Here is a 21,769-nt window from a genome sequence, read left to right on the forward strand (position 1 = left end):
TGATTCTTTGTTGTATGGTAAGGGTTCCCTCTAGGAAGCTCAAGTCATCAAGGAAACCTTGGAGATTTACTGCTCTTTCTTAGGCCAACAATTAAACAAGTCAAAATCAAAGATATTCTTTTTGAATCTCTCAAGATCAATTCAATTAGCTATTCAAAAGTTACTTGGCTTTGAGCTTGCTCTAACTCCTTGCAAATATCTTAGCATCCTCCTTTTTCAAGGTTCTTGTAAAGCTTCATTTTGGGACAACATAGTTCAATCTAAAAGGGACATGATTTCTTCTTGGAAGGCAAGATGGGTCTCCCTTGTGGGAAAAATCCTTCTAGTCAAGTTTGTGCTTTCTTCCATTCCCAACTACATTATGTTAGTGCTCTTGGCTCCCAGGACAGTCATGGAAAAAATCAGAAAATACATTAAAGATTTTATTTGGAAGGGCAATAAGTTTAATTTAGCTAAGGTTCCTTTAGTAGCTTGGGATAAGATCTGTTTACCCAAAGATTGTGGGGGTGCTAGTCTTCATAGCCTTTTTGAGAGTAACATCAGTTTAGGAGCCAAATTATCTTATAAAATATATGAGAATCCAAATTCTTTATAGGTCAAGATCATTAGGATGAAGTATTTGGGTTTCAATGATCCAACCAAGATTTTCACAATCAAAGACCCTCCCTCAGGTTAGACCATGTGGAATTTTGTTATCAAATGCAGACAAGTTATCCTTCCCCATTTATCCTAGGTGGTAAATTCGAGGGATGATGCTCTTTTTTGGGATGACTCATGGAATGGCTTGCCCCCCATTTCCTCCATGCCAAACTTTGATCTGATAATTAAGACTCTTCTCCAACATCAATGGGGGTTGGCAGTAAATGATTACTTCATTCTAACTAGAACAAAAGATGATGGGTTTTTGGCAGTTTGGAAAGATCTCTCTCAGCTCCAACTTATACAGTTACAAAAGAACTTCTTGGTTAATATTTTTGAACAAAGGCTCTTGTACATTAACCAAAATGAGGACAAGTTAGTTTGGACATTAGCTCTAGATGGCAGGTATCCAGTCAAGCTTGGTTATCTTTCTTTGACCAACCATAATCTTCATCCTAGTAGACACATCTTTAGATTTTGTTGGCACCCTGTTGTCTTGCCAAAAGTAGGCTCTTTTTTTATGGTTGGCAATCCTTAAAAGAAATCTTTCTAGTGATTGCCTTTTCAAATTAGGCCTTGCAAACAGATTCCAATGTGTTATGTGTGGAAAGCATCTTGAAGATTCCAATCATCTGCTAGTTTCATGTTACTTTGCTTAGGATGTTTGGTATTGGACACTTGGTAAGTTGGGCTGGAATGGCTCCTTGCTGGCTAACCTTCAGGGTCTTCTTGAACAATGACCGCTTCTTTTTAAAGACTCCTTTTTTTTTCTGAAATTTGGCGGGTGATTCCAATAGCTGTCACTTGGAGTATCTGGTGGAAAGGAAATAAGAGAATTTTTAGACAAGAGAGTTGTTCAGTAGCTCAAGTTTGTGAGTTTGTGGAAAAATCAATGTTTGAGATGATCAATGCATATACATCCAGATCTAAGTCACTATCTTCACTTTTCTCCTCTCATGATTCCTGGATTTTGAATAGGTGGCCTCTCATTTCTATCCCCTTCAAAGAAGTGTTAATAGGCAAACAAAATAAGGAGAGAAGGAAGGACATTAAGTGGGATCCACTTGATAAAGATTTTGTTAAACTCAACTTTGATGGAGCTTCAAGAGGAAATCCTAAGATTTTAGGGGTGGGTTATGTCTTACGAGGTCTAGGGGTTTATCGATTTCTCATGTAGTATTTTGGTTTTGAATTTACTTCTGTTTTGTTTTTTGGACAGATTCTGGTTATTTCTCATTGAATATATATTCTATTTCGATTGTGAAGAGAGGTTTTCTTGCTGCTTCTTTCCTCCTAGAGCCTTTTGAAGCAGTTTAGAATAAAATATAATGGCCTCGTCCATTTTTGCCAAAAAAATAAATTATAAAATAATATAAAAATAGTAATATCATTTACACTTTACCATCATGTATTAAAATATCTTTTTATCAATTTCTATATAGTGTAATATTATATAAGTAACAAAGAATTGAAAATATTTTACATTAAGAAAAGTTTAACTCTACATTAAATAACAACTTTCACTTTAAATAATACCTAACTTCTAATTTCAAATACAATTATCTCACTTACACCCCTCATATCTAGACTTTTTCCTAACCATCACACCCCTTTTAAATATAAATATTAATTGACATTGATTTTAATGATATTACTAAAAAATTATGTCAAATATAAATCTCTTTAAAAATAACCTTATATTAATAAAAAAAATAGTGGACATAAAATAGTCTTCCCCTCACCAATTTTAGATTTTAGGGCTTTTTAATTTTTTACTTAGGATCATATTATTATTACAAAGGAAAATTCATTACTTATAACTTTAATTAAGTATATTCTTTTACTTTATTAAGGAATGGTCCTTTATTAAAAATTATTATTTTATTATTAAATGTAAGGTAAATAGATAAATTTAAGTTATTTAATTAATTACTATTAGATTAGAATAATATAGGCCTAAATACAATATAGGCGTAAATTGTGGTAGTTGATTGATAAGTGGATTATTTGATAGAATTTATAGTCGAGGCATTAACAATTTAACAATAAGATTAGTATGATCAATAATTATAAGATGTTTGTTAATTTAAATTCATAAATAAATCTTATATTATTATATTAACAAGTAGTATGTTTCTTATGTCTTTCATGTAATTTTAGTTGACTTATAGTAAATTAGTTTTATGATATAGAAATAAGTTAAGTTAGAATTCAAGTACTCAACTTTATGTCAATTTGAATTTAGAAGTGGTATTATTTAAAGTGAAATTTGTATTCTTGAGTTCTAACTTAACACTTGAATACTTGAATTCTAACTTAACAAATTTCACTTTAAATAATACCACTTCTGAATTCAAATTTATATACACTTGATCATTGGAATTCTAACTTAACTTATTTCCATATGGTAAAACTAATTTACCCTAAGTCAAATAAAATTACATGAAAGACATAAGAAACATACTACTTGTTAAATATAATAATGTAAGATTTAGTTATGAATCTACAATTTACAATACAATGTAATTTTTAAAATACAGTGACAATTTAAAATACAATGAAATTTTTATACTTTATATTGTGATATTTATTTTAATCCGCATAAGACAAACATAACATTCTTTTTCTAAATAAAAGAATTGAAAAAAAAAAACTTATGTGATAAAATGCTTCATTTAGTTCCACAATAAACTTTATTCAAAGCATTGATATTACGGTCACCTTGCTACATGGATTTGACAACATTCCTGCCAATGTCCTATTATGACACGACTTTCGATGGTGCAAATACACAACCGATGCCCCCATGGGAAGGGCTACTACTCTATTTTTTAGGTGGAAGAGGGCTCATGAGAATTTTTTTGGAGGGTTGGAGGATAATTTGAAATCTTTTCCTCCAAAATAGGAGCCCCTCCTTTTTAGGCCGCTGAATTTGAGCAGGGGTTGGGGTCCCATGGGCACCCACTTCCTTAAAAATAATAGAGCAGGTGTTGCTGAAAATTTTTAGGAATATTTAGAGGGAAGTGGTCCTATGAATTGTTTAATTGAATCTTCTTTAAAAAATCAACTCCTAAAATAAATGAATCTACTTGTCTCATAAATTTTAAAAATAAAGAGATTAATTCATTTTGGTTGGAAGTTGAAAGCTTTTTGATAAATGACAAAATCCTTCCTGTGGGGCTAATTCCAGTCCCACCCCATTTCACCTCTTATTTATAAGAGGGTTAAAAAGTCGGGACTCCTATTTTATACGAAAAGATTCTAAATAAACCTTTAGCCCTCGTTAAAATGTTATCATTCGCTCCACAAAAATAAGGCCAACTTAGAAGAAATTTTAGCCACTTCCTCGCTAACACCAAAATTTTAAAAACAAAATTTAAATTTTATTAAAAAAAAAATTTAATCAATTACACATTACTTAAATTGAGGAGCAAAAACTGTGAGAATGATGAGATGCTACCGTTTAAAACTTGCTAAAAAAATCTCAGAAATCACGTCTCTATTTGTAAGGAAGCCCCTGCCCATTGGACCCCAGCCTCAGAAAGGCTAGGGTTCGGAGGATTTTGAAGGCGAGCGTTTAGGGTTTATTCATAACAAGAAGCAGCGAGCTGTATATGTTGGCAAACTATATATTTGTGCTTCCTTGAACGATTCAACGAATGGAGCTATTTCTTGAGCGCAAGGTATTCACAGATTGATCTACGACTCGATTGTTGGTGTCTCTTGCATAGTTTACTTGTGGTTTCTGTTCATTTATATTTCCTTGATACATTGATTAGTCGGTTTAGGATTGCAATGGTGATCTGTAAATTTTAAGTTTCATGCTAAGCTTCTGGCTGTTCGATATTTACAAATGTAGATCTAGATATTGTTGACAATATATTAGGGTAAAAATGAGGTCAATGATGAGAAAGGAAAGGCTTGTTTCTCAAAACATTCGCAGTGGCCGCCTAAGAGCTTTCGCCTTTGACGGGCTTGAGAGCTTGTGCTGTTCAAATCTTCCTTGGATGTCTGAGACCTCATACCCAACAGTTGTCAATATCTTTCATTCTCAAAACCATTTCAATTTTTTTCCGTCGCTTTCTGTTACGGTTCTTATTTACAGCTGTTGATGGATACTTTTTTGTTTTATTTTTTTAATTTTGCATGATTCCATGTTATTTTAATGAGAGGAACGTCCAGTGGTCGATGATGAGCAAATTATTCGTACTGTCCGAGACATTGTCTGTGTGGATTAATACCTCTAGCTTGCTGAGATCTTAAATAAATAACTTCTATATGAGGGATGGGCGGATATAAAACTATACTCACCATCACAGTCCTTATCTGCAAGTATTTTATGTTTCTAGTGATTGCTTTTTTGGAGCTTCTCAACAGATTATCTTTATTCATTATTTTGTTTTGTTGCGAGTGTTGTCTCCTGTGTGCCTGGCTGAGTACTGTACATGTAGGTTCGAGATGGTTTCTAATCTCAGGGTTATTTTCTCTTGTCAAATTCACATCGAGGGAGTACCTTTCAAGTGGGAAAAATCTTGAATGGTAATGTGTAATCATTTGCTGGATGAAGGTTTTGATTTTTGGGCCCCTCTATAAGAACAGATCCGAAAATTTTCCTCTCTGATAGTGCATGTTTCTATTTGTTGACAATATTACTTTTTGAGAGTTTCTTTGTTTAGTAATATTGTCAATAAATAGAAAGCATGTTTTATCAAAGAAGAGGATGTACAACAGTTGTTAGCAGAATGAGTGAAATAGGTTTTATAGATATTGAAGATGGCTTTTGTGACTAAATAAAGCGTTTCTCAGCATCGTTGTGAACTAAGAGAAAACATTGTATTGGAGAAGGCTTTTGGACTTAGATGATGGCTTTAGAATTGAATCTTATTGATGTTTTAATGAAGCATTTTGTTTAATAACGTTCTCTTCAATTTTTATGATATAAATGAGCTTCAGAGGTTTTCTTTATAATATGTACACAGCATATATGGAAAACCTGTCTTAAAGAATGGTTGAAGGTTCGTTGAAAGTAATTATTTTAGTGATTCTCGAGTATCTGAGTTCTAAGTATTATTTCAGGTGTAAATTTATAAAGAATGGCATCTCCCCTGTTTCATTGTGATGATTAAAAATATTATACAAATAGGTAAAGAAGCACCTCCCTTTTTTCATAATGTAGATATGAGCACTATGGCAGAACTGTCAATTCTTGAAATAATAGATTCTCTACTGGTCTACGAGAAAAGTCTTTTTGCCCAATTTGTGGTTTGTTGATGGCCAGAGCAACCAATGAAGACCATTTAATTGCAATGTTCCTTAACCTGATAAAGATAGTAAGATAGTGAGAGCAACAAATAAAAAGACAATTCATATAGCGTGCTGTAACCTAAACAATACGGGAAGCAAGGGAGAGCATCCAGTAAAGACCATTTAGCCGCAAAGTTTTATAGTGCAAGTTGCCAATGGAATGATTCTAGAAGATAAATATTGCCAGACTTGGGTCAACTTAATGTTCAGTTGTGATGTATTAGCTAGTCTAATTGGGAGAATATAACAAACATGTCTAGATAATTGGTAAGGAATGTTATTTTGGCAATTGTAAAAAAAATGTTATATGATCTGTATAACCTCATAACATTTAGCGTTGGTATATTTGCTGTTTTATGTTTAAACAGTATTATGCACTATGTTATACAAAAGGAACTCTATCCAAAAATGCAAAATTGTCCAATTGATGTGTTATTTTATTTTATAATTTATGGTGGGATCTCATGAGGAGCAGCTTGCTTTTAAAATGAGAAGCACGATTTGTTTCTTGATAACGTTGAGTTAGTTTTTAACATGAATTTGGTGGACGCTTGTTGCTTCTCACTGAATTTGTACATCTTCATTCTCAATTTCTTTACACTCTTGGTGAAACTATTCATTGTTGCAAATGTTTATACGTTTTTGTTTGTTAGGTTCAGATCTGAATGCTAGAAGGCACTCGTTTTTGCTTCCTTCGTAGTGGATTTGAAGTTAATGCAATTTGAACCAATGAATGTTTAGTTGGTACAAATTGCTAATGTCATATTTGAAGAGGACATGTGAGAGATTGTCCAAAATTATAAGCATAATACAAGTTCCAGAGGCGAATTTTTTGTGGCTTAGATCTATCAACAATGGGGTGAGTGAATTACCTTGTCAAAGTGAAATGATATATAATGTTTTTGACAGTTCCCAGACTTGACATGTTCCATGACCTGGGGCAGTCAGGTCTGCCCAAGCTGGTGACTCTGCATGACTTGTGGAGAGTTCTGAAACTATGGTATTGGCTTTTGATATTAACACTAGTAAAACTTTATCTTACTTTGTAAAAGTATATATCTCAACTTACAAGATATAATTATCCGGTTATTGGGTTTACTCTTGGTGAGATTATTCAGTCTTGGAAAGGTTTATCCAAAAGAAATTGACAGGTTCAGATCTGATTGCTTCAAGTAACTTGTTTTGCTTCCTTCTAAGTGGATTTGGAGTGAATATGATTTGTTCTAATGAATGCCAAGAAGCTACAAATTGTTGATGCCATATATGAAGAGGGCATATGAGACATGTTCATAATTGTAAACATAACATGAAGTCCAGGTGAATTTGTTGTGGTTTAGATCTATCAATAATGGGGTGAGTAGATTACCATCATTTTGAGATGATATATAATGTTTTGTTATTAACACTAGTTTAACTTTATTATAATGACATATAAGACTTCATGATCCAGCAGCTGAGTTACCTAAACAAAATAGGACTAGGTTAGATATTGAGGAAGACAATATAGAAGAGAGCATATCTCAACATATAAGACTCCATGATCCAGCAGTTGAGTTACCTAAACAAGATATATTGGAAATCACTCCTGGGCTAGGTTAGATATTGAGGAAGACTATATAGGAGAGAGCACCATGCACTAGTTCAAGGGAAAAAAATCAACTTTAACTCTCACAATTTGAGGTGCAAAACGTGTAGATGACTGACACCAAAAGAAGAGTGGGAATAGATGATTGACACCAAAAGAAAGAGTGGGAAACATGAAATGTCTAATCTGCAACATGGAGATTGTTGAGATATGAGTGTAATTTTATTATAGAATGCCTGACATGCGATGACATCAGATCTGGCTTTGTGGATATTTTAGGATCAGGCAGTTTAAACTATTTATATGATCAAAAGTTATTAGATAGAACTGCAAACCTGATGTTTGAAATCTACTGTTGTAAAGCAGGTTTAAATAAGACATGTTTATTCTGCATCATGGAGGTGCTTAAGAGTGTCATTTTATTATGGAATGCTTTACACACAATCATACCAGATCCTGGTTATGTGGAAGTTTTTAGAAGTAGGCAGGTTTAAACTACCTATATGATGAAAAGTAGAAAGGCAGAACTGCAAACCTGATGATTAGAAACTGTTGTGAGAGAGTAGATTTAAATAATAGGTTATATACGATTAAAATGTTAAGAAATTTTTAAAATATATGTTGGCTCCTTAAAGGTTTTAAGTTTTTGAAATGGTTGCTGAATGTAATTTGACTCCGTTGTGCTAATTTTATAAGCAGAGGAAACTTATTAATAGCAGGGTTTAAAGCTTTTTCACTGTTGCCTAGGGTTTTATTTAATTTAAAGCTCAGCTTTGAAATGTTCAACTAGTGACATGGCATCTTAAGAAGTCGTGGTGCTTATATGTCACCCATCTGATCCCCCTCTAGTTCCAGTTCTGCCTGCAAGGTACTGTTCACTTCTGCTACTGCAGGTTCTCTATTGCTTATAGTTTATCTGTTTTACATTTTGCTTATGGTGGAAAGAATTCCAATTTTATTTAGTTGCACATTATTATTTTAGGGAGAACTGCTTTAAACAGCATCAATACTGCTAATGTAACATAAAATGCACAAAGATATATATTGTTTTTTGATTGGTAAATAGAAATCTAGCTTTGTATTGATGAAAATAGAGATTACTTCTATAATATAGTCACCATGTGACCGAAAAAGATCCCCAACCTAACAATCGCCTAGCCAGCACTAGCCACCATGTAACATACATCATAGTAATCCCCCAAAAACTGTTTGACAGCTCCCAAGCAAGACTAAGCCCATGAAAGACTACCCCCCATCCTGCGGCCTGTTTGTGGGTGAAGTTGGGGATACAGTCCCCTCCACCCATCCCTGCCACCCAAGCTTACTCCTCGACCCAACATCACCATTCGTACTAGTCGAAGATCCACCACCTACTCTATGCTGAGACACAGGTAACTGTCGATGGACCAGCAGACGCCCGTCCTTGCCAACTGGAACTGCTTACTTGACACCAGCCACTTGTACATGCTCTCGGGAATGCAGAACCTTTGCAAGCTGTCACACCATCCCTCTTGTGCTTTTGGCAAATGCACCTTTGCAAAATTCGCAGACCAGACCAACAGAGGCTCAAGTTTGTCATCCCCTTCACCAATCAACCGCCACAGGCCTTGGTCCATGTGCTGCCTCACTTCAACTTCGTTCTATTCACAATGTCCTTCAGACCTTCCTGCCAACTTGGGCTCTAAACAGGCCTTATCCACTCGCAAGATCTCCTCCATCCCAGCACCAACCATCAAAGCCAGTGCCAATGAAATATCCAAATTCAAATGAGGTCGTCCATCCTGGTCCAACTACTCTTCCCCGAAAATCAAACAGACTTCTAGAAGTCCTTCCCATCAACTTTGAACACATTGTGAAGCCGTTTGAAAGTGCGATTGTCCCTTTGAAGACTGAAATCTGGCCAGAAGTGTGCAATGAGAAATTGGCTTCCATTTTGCGCTACCAATGCTCAATACACCTTCACAACACCGTTCAAATTTACCACATTTTCACCAATAGCATGTGACCACACCTTGTCACTTTCTTTTCACTGGAGCGAATCTTCTGTGGGTTCAATTGTCCTAAAATCTTCAAAAAGCTCATAATTGACATTTTAATGAAGCCCGCTGCTAACATTTTAAGGCATTAGCCTCCCTAGGCACAAGGGTAACCTGAAAATCTTTCACTTCATCCAACAAAATTCGAATCTGTCTTATGGATTTATTATACCATGTGTCTATTTCGCCTTTAACAATCCCATCAACCATGATCTGCGAATCTTCTTCAAGATGAAGCCTCTGGGCTTCCAGCTTGATACCCAACATACAACATAGTTGCTTCATCTGCTGCTAAGCATTCAATATGATTATTAGTAAAGCAATATACAAACCGCATAAGCAGAAGCACATCTGATTGGATCAGATGCATCAGTTTCCAACAGAAGCATGGTACTTCATATTTATATTGTTAACTAATTGTGGATCAGAAATGATGAGAGTTATTTGACGAGAGTTGTATTGAAGTTACTGTGAAAATTGCATTAAGGCAACAATATTTGGCCGTGAAAAGGTGCTATTTGTCGTTATCTCTGTTACCTCAATATGAAACTTCGTTTGGCAATGAAGAAATGGCTCTAGATAAAAAGACAACTGCAAAAAATAAATAGAGCGTATACGAGTAGATTGTATCCAGCGGCAAATGCGTTACAGTTCTATCTTTTCGATCTAATGGCAAATTCCACCTTTTGATCTAACTTCAATTTATTAACATGACGTCTCATATATATTGTTTGCGACGCAAGAACAGGAAGTCAACGTGTCAGCCAAATTTGAGTTGTTCGATTGATTGGCTATTAATTAGAAAACTTCGTGCAATGGCATATAGTTTAAAGGCACTTTGTAGTGGGGCATGTGTTTTGACAAATTTATGTACCGTGGGCTGTGGTGCAGAAGGGAGTCCGCGCCTTCTGCCCGCCCAAAATAGGAGATTTGTTCCATGTTTTAACATGCCAGATACCTGGTAAGGTCACGCCACAAGTGTTATAAACTTGCCAAACAGAAGGATTGAGTTGATTTATGTAACCGACTGATCTCAGACTACACGTTTTATAAGGTTTTCCTTCCACTGTTTCTCTGATTGTTTTAATGTACTTGAAATGAATAATGTATTTTCTTACTGTAAAATGAAATACCAGAAGTTCTCTTGGTACAGGACGATTTTCAGAATATTGATGAACAACTGAAAAATCAAGCTGCTCTATCATGATGAACCATTACAGTATAATCAGTGTTATACTTTTTTGATTCTTCACAACAGTGGCAGGGCAATGTGAATGCGGAACACACTGTACATTCACACTGTCCAGAAGTAACAAATAATTTACCAAGTTTGCATAACTCGTGGATTGTCAAATTACTAGAAATCAAATAGACAGTTGACATAGCAAAGACAACTATGCAAAGTGAACGAAATACCTAAAGTCTATCTTGCAGCAATACCCTCTTAATATGTCTTTTCTATGACTTCCCAACCCTAGAGCATCGGCACTGTAGATCTTCATGACATTGTACAGGACATCCTAGTTGTCTCTGCTCTTCGCCTGCCTGGAGAGCCACTTACATTATCAAGGTGGAAAGGGTGAATGAAACACAGTTTACGGATTGATGAAAGTGAGAATTCAAGCCTCGATACTTGGAGACTCAAGTTGGTTTATTATTGCACGAATTTACTTTGATCTTTGTCTATAGATTTTAATAAATAAGAAAGATAGAAAAAAAGGCTCAAGGTTACATTAAATGAACTGGTGCAAGTAATAGCAATTCATGTTGTACCACCAAGATGTTGGACGTGGTTCGGTATACCATGGAAGAAAGGGTAGTAAAGGTTCAAGGCAAGAGAATGAGCCCCCAATTTTCAGTTCACAAATTTGGACAAGATTACTAATTCTTAGAGTAAGTTTAAATAGTAGAAAGCAAAATGGAGACTGCAATTTATGAATTGGAGTAAGATGGTTGTATGCATAGATTACAATCTCTATGAGAAGTGGCAGATAGATAATTTGGTTCACGATAAATTGCGAACTTCTCATGATAATTTTGTGATTTTGAGTATTTGGAGTAGAGAAGGGGTTTGAAAGAGAGTTTTTGGCAGTCCTGTAGATCAATCACATTCAGATTTGAAGTGAATTCTAAGAGACATTTGAAGCAAATTTGAATTCACAAGTAAGTTTTCTAAATTCTTTTTCTTTTTAGTGGGAAGGGGAAGAGGAAGATGTAGATTAGTTTCATAGCTTACTTGACATTTGTATTTGCTTATCTATTTACAAATACAATTTTCTGTTTCTAGTTTTTTTTAAAGCTCAAGCAACATTCCACATGAGGATGCAATTTTGATACATATGGCATTTAAAAATCGAGATCAGCTTGTTTGGTCTGTTTACACATTTATTGACTCATTAGATGCATATCTTTTCAGATTTTGTAAAAAAATGTATTTGTAATTAAATTTAAGTTATTTAAAATTTTGGTGATATTTTCTTGAGAAATTGTCAAATTTATCTTCAATATTTATTGATAAATTTATTTGTTGCCTTGCTAAATGGTAGAGAATGAGATTTTGAACTTATGGTTAGTAATCTTCTCTTTGGTAAAATTGTAAGCTAAAAAAATATCAAAGAGTTTATACATTTTAACTATAATTTGTGTGCTTAATTACAAGAAACACGTACCATAGCATTTGGAAAAGCAAATTTGTTCCAATCCACCAGAATATCTAGTGAGGTAGATTTGGATTTGATTTCTGCTCTTTTATTCTCAAGAGGCGTCAAAGTAGCGTTTGGAGTGATAATGCCAAGGAAAAGGTTCAGATTGCACATTCAATTATATCACATTGAATCCACTATTGCAAAATATAGATGTATGAACACAATCACGAATGGAACACTACAATAACACACCTTTGAATGATGTGCCTTATAGGAGCATTTCATTTGTTTTTTATAACTGTCTTTGAGCTATTTCATTTGAGCTATTTTTTATTTGCTCCAGTCATTGCAGATTTGTGATTACATGAACATTATTTACGAAAAATATAGCAAAGCCTAACAGAATTGGCTTTGGCAGTTCCATCCATTCGCTTAGTGAATAGCAAGACTTTTACATGCAAATCACCTAAAGAAGATAGATATAACATATGTCATGGTAGACCTACACACTAATCTTCTGCTATCTCATGTGTATTATGCACCACTTCATTTGATGTTTCATTTTGGTCAAAAGGTGTTGGGAGTTTGTTGATTAAAAAAGGGATGGTGCAAATTTTATTTTGAGTAACATTGTGCCTAGTCCTAGTCTTTTAGAAGTAATTTGTGGAGTGGATGCCCCATGCTAATATTGTTTCATGTTTTAAAATAATCATTTTTAATGATAAAAATTGAAGGGAAAATTTCGTGATAAAAGAAAGGAAAAATAGAAGCTACCTTTTTCCATTGTAGGTTAGGGTGGGGTCCTATGGAGTAGTTGGAGTATGGGAACATGAGGTTACATTACATTAGGTTAGGGTGGGGTCCTATGGAATAGTTAGAGCAGTTGTATGGGAACATGAAGTTACATTACATATTTAAAAAGTTTTTTCCTTTTATTTATTTATGTTGGTTTGTGTTATATCTAGAAGAGTATGCAGAATAGGCTCAATTTTATGTCTAATCTCGATTGGTCTATTTAAAATAAATAAATTTATAAATAGAAAAATTAGAGAAAATTACTAAAAAATGTGATGGACTTGGGGGAAAAAGTAGTTTTGAAAGTTATTTGATTAAAAAATGTTAGTCTTCTAGTGGAACTAAATTAATGAATCATCTGTAGTCCAATTAATTTAGTGGTAACATATAACCATTTAATTTATTCTTTATGTGAAAATTAACTATTGCAGTCACTGATTATTAATCTCCTATTGTAGACGATTATTAAATTGTTGAAAACAAATTTTCACTTAATATCGAAAAATAACACAACTGCAACTTCACTTAAAAAAATACGGAAAGAAATGCGCAACAGAATGAACACAATAATTTTGGACAAATTGTCTTTGGAAAAACCCCTAAGGGAAAACCAGTTCTACAGATGAGGAATTATATTAAACTTCAGCAAATCAAAAGATACAAAATTCTTTGCCTCACTGGCAGAAATTCGACAACTTCCTAATTTCTCTCGCTGATATTCCTCACTACTATTCCCATGCCAATATTGCACCCTTGCTAACATTGCAAGACTATTTGCTAACACTGCAAACTTACAAACTCGTTTGCTAACACTGCAAATGTTTATCCAAACTTCATGTTCTCCAAATGCCCCCCTGACTTCCTTTTATACTACTCCTATTGGTAAACCAATGGCTGAGATTGATTCTCAATCGACGGTTGAGATTAAAACAACTTAACAACTCTAACCAAGTTGGTTTCTAGTTGTTTCCAAAAGTGGTCAATTAATAAACAAATATTTGTCCCTAACCTAACCAATCAGTTAGCAAAACAATTACTTGCTAAATAATAACAAATGGATGAACAACTGTCCAGAGCTATTTAAACTAACACTCCCTTTTAGCAAGGAAGTTGTTCTGCATGACACCTAACTTATCTTTGAAGAAGATAAATTTTGCCTTCCCCAATGCCTTAGTCAGAATGTTTAATACCTGCTCCTCTGTAGGTATGTGCTGTAGCTGAAAAACTCCTCGTTGTACACAATCTCTGATGAAGTGATATCTGATATCTATATGTTTACATCTATCATGAAACATTGGATTCTCAGACAACTTAATGCAACTCTGATTATAACAATGTATCATTGTAGTCTCAACCTTCTGACCAAACAAAGCTACTAACTGTATGCACCCAAAAATGGTCGCCTAGACTATGGGCCCCCATTATTCAATTTATCAATTTATCAAATTTTCTGAATCAATGGTTTGTAATATTTTATTAAATCAATTCAAATCAATTTCCTTGATCAAATTCGATTTATTTCATTTCTAAGATTGATCATTTTATTCCAAGTCTTATTTAATTAAAAGAAAATCTTCTCTTTTAATTAAATAAAATAAAATCCCCATTTAATTAAAAGAAAACCTCTCTTTTAATTAAACACTTCATCCACATTTAATTAATTAAGAGAAAAACCTCTCTTTTAATTTAATTAAATATCTTCTATTTAATTAAAAAGAACTTGCTCCCTTTTAATTAAATAAAAATCCCACTTAAATATCTCTTTTGATGAAAAAAGGAAATAAAATAAATTCTTTTTATTTAATTTTTCTACGCTTAAAAATGTGATCTAAGTGGGATTTATCTTTCCACTTTCTTCTCAACCACTCATCTTTTTTAATTGGTGGAATCTTGTCTCACATAGATCACCACTTTTTTCTCAACCACTCCTCTTTTCTCATTGGTGGAATTTTGTCTCACATGGATCAAGCTCTATTATCCCATATTGGTTGTGAGAAGCCTCTCACCTCCATAATTTCCTTTATAAGGGAGAGCCATCTCCTTATGTTAGACACCCATGATTATGCTATCGTTATGCTGCAAGTTTGAAGACCAATTTTTGAAAGAGTTTGAATACAAAAGCTTTTTGTGGAGAACTTCTATTTTTTTGTCTTTTTCTCTCTTGCACCCATCATGGGCTTTTAGCTTAGATCTTGCATTTATAGATTAGATTTTGCTTTCATAGATTAGATCTTATTTTCATGCATATTTGAAGATCATAGAGACTAGCATTCTTGCTTTTCCTCTTTGAATCTCTCATCTCATGGTGTACTTGCATGGGCACAAAAATAGGTCAAACTGAGGGCCTCCATTGCAAACTCTTGCACTCTATGAGTAGAGAGCTATGGATCGATTTGTGAGGGCTCATTCTTGAGTTTTCTTACATGTAATGATTCATATAAGTGTGACAACATTTTAGCACACATTTTTGGCGCCCACCGTGGGGCTTGAATCAAGTTTCTAGCTCCATTTGTTTTTATTTTTCATCTCTAATTTTTTACAGCAGCATATTGGATCTAATCAAGTGCTTTTGTAAATTTTTCACTTTGGTTTTAAGGCCAACCCATATAGATTGGTTTGCAGGCAAAAAATCTAGTTGGTTTAAAGATTCAATCATATCTTTTAAACCACTTAGAGTTTGGTTTTGAATTTTTTTTTATGGGTTGGGTATGTGCCCAACATGTCCCAGTTCGAGTTTTAGAGCATTTTGACATGATTTGCGTGAGTTATGAATTTATTTTTATTTTTCATAAAAAGCTATTTTTGATCGCAAAACAACGTATTTTTCAAAAAAATTTACATTTTCAGAAAGCTTTTTGAATTCTAAGGGGGGTTCTTTCTTTGTGTTTTGAATTTTGAGGCCGTATTAAGGATCAAAAACTCGATTTGATGAATCTGACCTATTTTGAAAAATTAGGTCCTTAGGGCACAAATGAAGAGATTTTTTTGAATTTCTTACATTTTTGGAAAGCTCTTTAGTTTTTAGCAGGGGTCTCTTCTTTTCATTTCTATTTTTAGGTCAGAAATCATAGCAAAAAAAAGGTCTAATCATGTTGACTAGGTTATTCGTATTTTTTTTGCAGGGATTTTCGTGTTTTTCTAGTTTTTTCTGCTAACTACTCACTGTTTTGGGTTTTTCTGTGTTTTCTGATTTTTTTGGAACAACATAGCAGCAAGTTGTGATTTCATTGGAAAAATGTGCTAAAGTTGTTAAAAATAGGTAAGATCTACTAAGCGCGTTGCGAGGACTTCAGGTATTCTTCTTTGGCTGATAACACTTTGATTTGGAACCTTAAAATGAACCTCTCATGTGTCTAGCTTGTGTGTTTTGCTTATGCTTTTATTTTTCAAACACATGCATAATGGATACTAGGTTGTAATCTCCATTGATTTTTATTTAGCAAGCTTGATTATTAGTGATAGATTTAGATAGCTATATTGGGTTATTGGACTCGTTGAATCCGCCGGCCTCTCATTCCACCCCGTGGTTGTAAGATTAGTGCCACATTAAAGAGGAGGGGTCTACAAGATAGAAGCGTAAAGTGCTCCACTTGGCAACCCTCTTGTGCTTTCTAGAACTCACTAATCTTTGAGTTGTGGAATCGTTTTGGCTTGTATGAGGGGTTAAGTGTTCCACATCTTTGGACTCACCTTGCATTAGTTAAAGCGTTAAGTGTACCACCTTGTGCTTTTTGATTATTCTTGGATAGATTTGCTTTTGGGGAATTAACATCTGTACACACATAGTAATTAGGCCCCATGAATACTATTCGTGGATCTTGAGGGAGTGAGTTCCTAGTGAAACTCCTCTCAAAGACGGATTCCTTGTAGGTGGGGAGGATACTTTGAGAATCTCTTAGATAGATGGATCTTCAACTTGGTGATTGAAGCATCCTTTCTCCGGAGAGGTTGATAGATCACTAGGGGTTGATACCATAGATCTTGAGATAATCTTAGTTAGCGTGTCGAATTAATTTGCTTGCTTTGATTGGGCTAAAAGTGAAAAGGTGTCAAAACCTTGGATCTGAATGCTAAGTACCCTTGTGGTCCACTATTGTGAGTCGATCACCTTTAGAGAGAGTTAACCATAGCAGACAATCCCTATACAGGGAAAACTGCGGACGGAACCTCAAGCGGTAATAGCCACTTCTTCCGGGGTTGCAACAATTGCTATATAAATGTCCTCGTGGAAGAAATCTCCATGGGGTATGGTTCATTGTGGGTTGTCAGATCTCCCTAGCAGCTCTTGAAGATTAAGTTCTCAGACTGTGTCAAAACCTCGGTGCGCTGGGATTGGAGGTCACCCCTGTGAATCATAAAAGTTGCAGAGTCAAACCATTACTAAAAACCTTAGAGAGGCCAACTTTTATTTTCTAGGGATGTATGTAATGATTGTGAAACTCTTTGAGAACATACACAATTAGCTCTCCTAGGGATTAGCATAAACTAAGTCACTTGATTGCTCATGCGCAAGGTTGCTTTGCCCCTTGTTCATTGTTTGAAGACTGTTTGCTTGAAATCCCTGTTTTCTATCTTGCGTGCTTGGTTTATGATAAAGAATCTATTGATACATCTAGTTGGATATTTAAAATGAACAAAATCTGAGTTCTTGAGTTGAGACTTTACAATCGAATAACTTTGTTATCCCATTATTTCTAGTCTCCCTAGGTTGGTCCTATTTGGATTAGGCTACTTTTCTCATTGTTAAAAGCCTTTTTGCACCATGGGTTATTGTGCTTTGACCTCTTGAATTAGTAATAATTGATTTCATAAGAGACCTTGTTTGGAGTTGGTAAGTTAGAAACTGTCCTTATTGAGAAAGATATACACTTGGATCCTTTGATATTACACTTGGAGAGTCTTAGTAATCTCTTGTCCATTCACTTTCATCAAAATTCAATTTTAATTAATTAAAATTTGGGTCAATCATCCTCCTGGTCCATATGTGCTAGGGTATTCACCCAAAGTTGTGAGCACCTCTGTGGCAGTGTTGGTTTACACCTATTGCAAAATTCTATCTTATCACATCTATTTTGGACAAGTGAGAGCTTTTACTATCCTAGTTTGGTACCAACGTTTCTTAGGGTTATCCTATCAACTAGTACCTTTTCTTTCATGTTGATTACAAGTGCTATTACATGTTGCTCAACATTCAAATGATCTCAAATGGTATCAAATTTTTCAAAATGACTCTTGGTCTTCTTTCTTCTTTATCTTCCATGTCTTTCTAATCTGTCATTTCCACTCTTCCTCTTCTTCATGTCTTCTTGATTCTTTTCCTCCTATTATCATATAGTCTACCTTCTTCTATTCATTATTTCTCTTCTTCCATACTTGATTCTTCTTCTTCTAGAACCATGGATCTTGGATATCTTTTTAGGGATCCTCATTTGAACTCAGATGAAATCCACCTCCTTGAATTTGAAAAGTGTTGTCACTCCAATAGATGCATGGATGCTAATGTTGCAACAAAAATGATGAAAAAAATGGATAAATCATACACCTTTGCTAGGATCATGTGCAAGATCAAATCACAATATCCTTCTTCCAAATATTTCCCATCTTCCAAGTCTTATCATGATTCTTCTAAATATCATATAGATTTTCCATCTTCCAAGTCTTATCATGATTCTTCTAAATATCATACAGATTTTTCATCTTCCAAGTCTTATCATGATTCTTCTAAATATCATACAGATTCTCCATCTTCCAAGTCTTATCATGATTCTTCTAAATATCATACAGATTCTTCATCCTCCAAGTCTTATCATGATTCTTCTAAATATCGTTCAAATTCCTTATCTTCCAAGTCTTATCATGATTCTTCTAAATATCCTTCATATTCTTCATCTCCTAAGTCTTACGATAATTCTTCTAAATATCATTCACATACTTCATCTTCTAAATCTTACCATGACTCTTCTAGATATCATCCATCTAGGTCTTCACCTACCTCTTTTTCACGATATCATTCTTCTTCTACTTCTACCAAGAGTCTTATTCCTCTTATTAAGACATATGATAATGAACAACATGAAAAGTCTTGTGATATGCCTATCTATAATTCTGCTAGTGACAATGATTATGATGGTGATGATTATTACATTCCAACAGTTCCTAAAAGTCCTCCTAGTCCTATGCTTGTGCTTAAAGGGGATGAGTCACGAAAAGATATTGATGGTAATTCACATGAATCAAATCTTGAAAACAACATTGATAAATTTTGTGAACAATACCTAAATGATAAATCTGCATTTTTTGATGAAGAGAAAGCATTTTTTTGTGCTGAAATACAACATCAATGGGATAACAGTTCCTCTTCTAAGAACCCTCATGCTCAAAATAAAGATTACACTCTTGAGCAAGATCATGTTAATGTTGAACCTTTGTCTTCTGATGCTCCCCTTCCATCTTCTACTTCCTCCACTATCCATACATTCCCTAAAGATTCTGAGACTCTCAAATCTTCTACCAATCATTCGTCCAACAAAGATCCTAATGCTTTTCATGTAGTTCCCTATAGTTATCCTCAAGGGATACCTCTTAAAGAAACTCAAGCTAAACTTCACTTGGCTGCAAATACTTTTGATAATGCTAAATCTAAAGATCCTAAGCCTTCATGTGCTATAATGCCTACTTCAGCTAGTCCTTCACAATCTCCTCCAAAGTCTTCCATACAATTCCAACATGCTTGCTTCTCCTTAGCACTGGCTTCATGTCAAGAGGACTCTAAAAATGATAAAGAAAAGAATATAAAAAAAGATCAAGATCAAGAACCTTCCATGTCATCCAATCCTTTTCACAATGTTTCTGATACATTTCATGGTTCTTTTGATCCCTTACACCCTTTCTCATTCATTCCACCACGTCTTAAGTCTTCTCCTAAGCAAGATCAAGATACTGCTTGCACCACTGAGCTTATTGACAATAAAAATGGCCTTAGTACACTTTCTCCTTCCAAAGATGATACTTCCATTAAGGTTATTAAAAATGATGCTATTACTTCCAATGTTGAGCCTATTGAAAATCAAGAGAACAATTCTATGCTTATGTTATCCAAAGATCCTTGTCAAGATCAAAGTCTTCCATCTTCTTGTTCTACCACTCCATGTTCCCTTCCACTTTCTACTCTTCCTAAGTCTTCTCAAGCTATAAGTTCTCCTATCAAAGAAGTTGCTCCTATTAAAGATGTTTATGTTCCTATTGAAAATCTTGATGCTCACTCTAAAGATGCTGATGTCCTTGATTGTCATATAGATGTTAATGAACTTATTGATTATCCTTTTGCATCTTCCGCATCCATCCTTGGACCTCCCCCACCAATACTAAATCCTTCACATTTTCCTTCCATCTTGGGTCCTCATGTCCCTTCACTTTCCCCTCCCAATTCTCCTAGTTCTTCATCCATTTTGGGTCCTGATGTCCCTCCCTCTCCCATCTTTCCTCAAGATCAACATAGATGCATATCCTTGAATCCTTTTCATCCACCCACTCACCTAAACCAGTCATATCATCCTTCTTCTTCCACAAGTCTCAAGTCTTTTGGAAGTAACTTGAATGTTCAATACAAGAAAAGGAAGCAATTCAAGAATCCATATAAAAAAGAAGACCACCATGTCTCTTCTAATCGACATGGGGGCATTAAGTCAAAAGAGATATCTAAGAAAAAAATTACAAGACAAGTATGGGTTCCAAAATCCATCATTGAAGATATTATCTCTAAACCATCAAAAAGAAATGAAAAGAAGCCTAAGGCTATATGGATTCCAAAATCTCTCTTGAGAGAGTCTAATGTTGAACAACAATTAAATTTGACATTCAAGCTTCCAAAGAATTCCGCTTCATCTTCTTCCAAAAGCATTCTTCCATTCCATGTGCCTAAACTACAACCTTTTCTATCCACTCACCATATTCCTTCATTCACATTTTCTCCATCCTTTCGCCACCCTTCAAAGTGTGTGTTGACGTTGATCTTGCCTTCATTTCCATTTTTCAATCTCACTCACTTCGCATAAAGCCATATCCTCCATTTTTGTCTCCCATCTTCCTTTCCCTATTAGCATCTTTGAGCATATCATTTGAATTCCTTTGTATATCATGGTTTAAACATTCAAGGAGCATTATCTCAAAAGCTTGACTTCTTCCAAAATATTCAAAAAAAAAATTGAAAAATAATAATAATACAAAAAAGAAAAAATTTGAAAATGTGCCTTGGTGAAAACCTGATAATCAGGTACCTTGGTAGCAAAAGTAAAGAAATTTTTTTTTCCTATGGTGAAAACCACTCCCTTGTGGTGCCTTGGATAAGTACCATGATGAAAACCTGACAATCAGGCATCATGTGTAGTTCTACATCTTTCATCCATTTCGTCTTCTTTCTTTGATCTTGACAATGTTGACCTATACACAAACATTTGGCTATCTTGTGAGCTATCTTATGATGATCTTGTTTTCATTCGTTTCATGTTTAGCCTTCACATCTATTTCCCTCCATTCATTCTAGTCTTTCGCTACTTTTTTTTTCCATTTACCCCTTTGGTCTTGATCTAATAAAATAGAGTAAAATATGATGCTATAAAGTCTCTTGACATGTCTACTTCTTTGGATTGCATCTTTCCCACTTTTACATTATGCTTTCTTGAATTATCCTATACTGACCTTTCATTTCTTGTCCAAATGTTCTTTACATGACAAATTTTCCCTAGCTTGGGTACTCTTGAGGAGTC

General features: G+C 34.5%; 1 long non-coding RNA gene and 1 other non-coding gene across 2 annotated transcripts; both read left to right on the forward strand.

Annotated features, from left to right (window-relative positions):
- Positions 1–4,120: 4,120 nt before the first annotated feature.
- LOC149534429 (uncharacterized) lies at positions 4,121–5,047 on the forward strand. The gene is made up of 2 exons (XR_016357360.1): positions 4,121–4,322; positions 4,822–5,047. It is a non-coding gene; the product is annotated as an uncharacterized LOC149534429 (long non-coding RNA).
- Positions 4,537–4,658, forward strand: LOC149534430 (small nucleolar RNA SNORD14). Its single transcript, XR_016358284.1, has one exon. It is a non-coding gene; the product is annotated as a small nucleolar RNA SNORD14 (small nucleolar RNA).
- Positions 5,048–21,769: the final 16,722 nt, after the last annotated feature.

Source organism: Cupressus sempervirens, chromosome 10 (genome assembly GCF_028749045.1).
Source record: "Cupressus sempervirens isolate cs-2001-9-10 chromosome 10, ASM2874904v1, whole genome shotgun sequence".
NCBI lineage: Eukaryota > Viridiplantae > Streptophyta > Pinopsida > Cupressales > Cupressaceae > Cupressus > Cupressus sempervirens.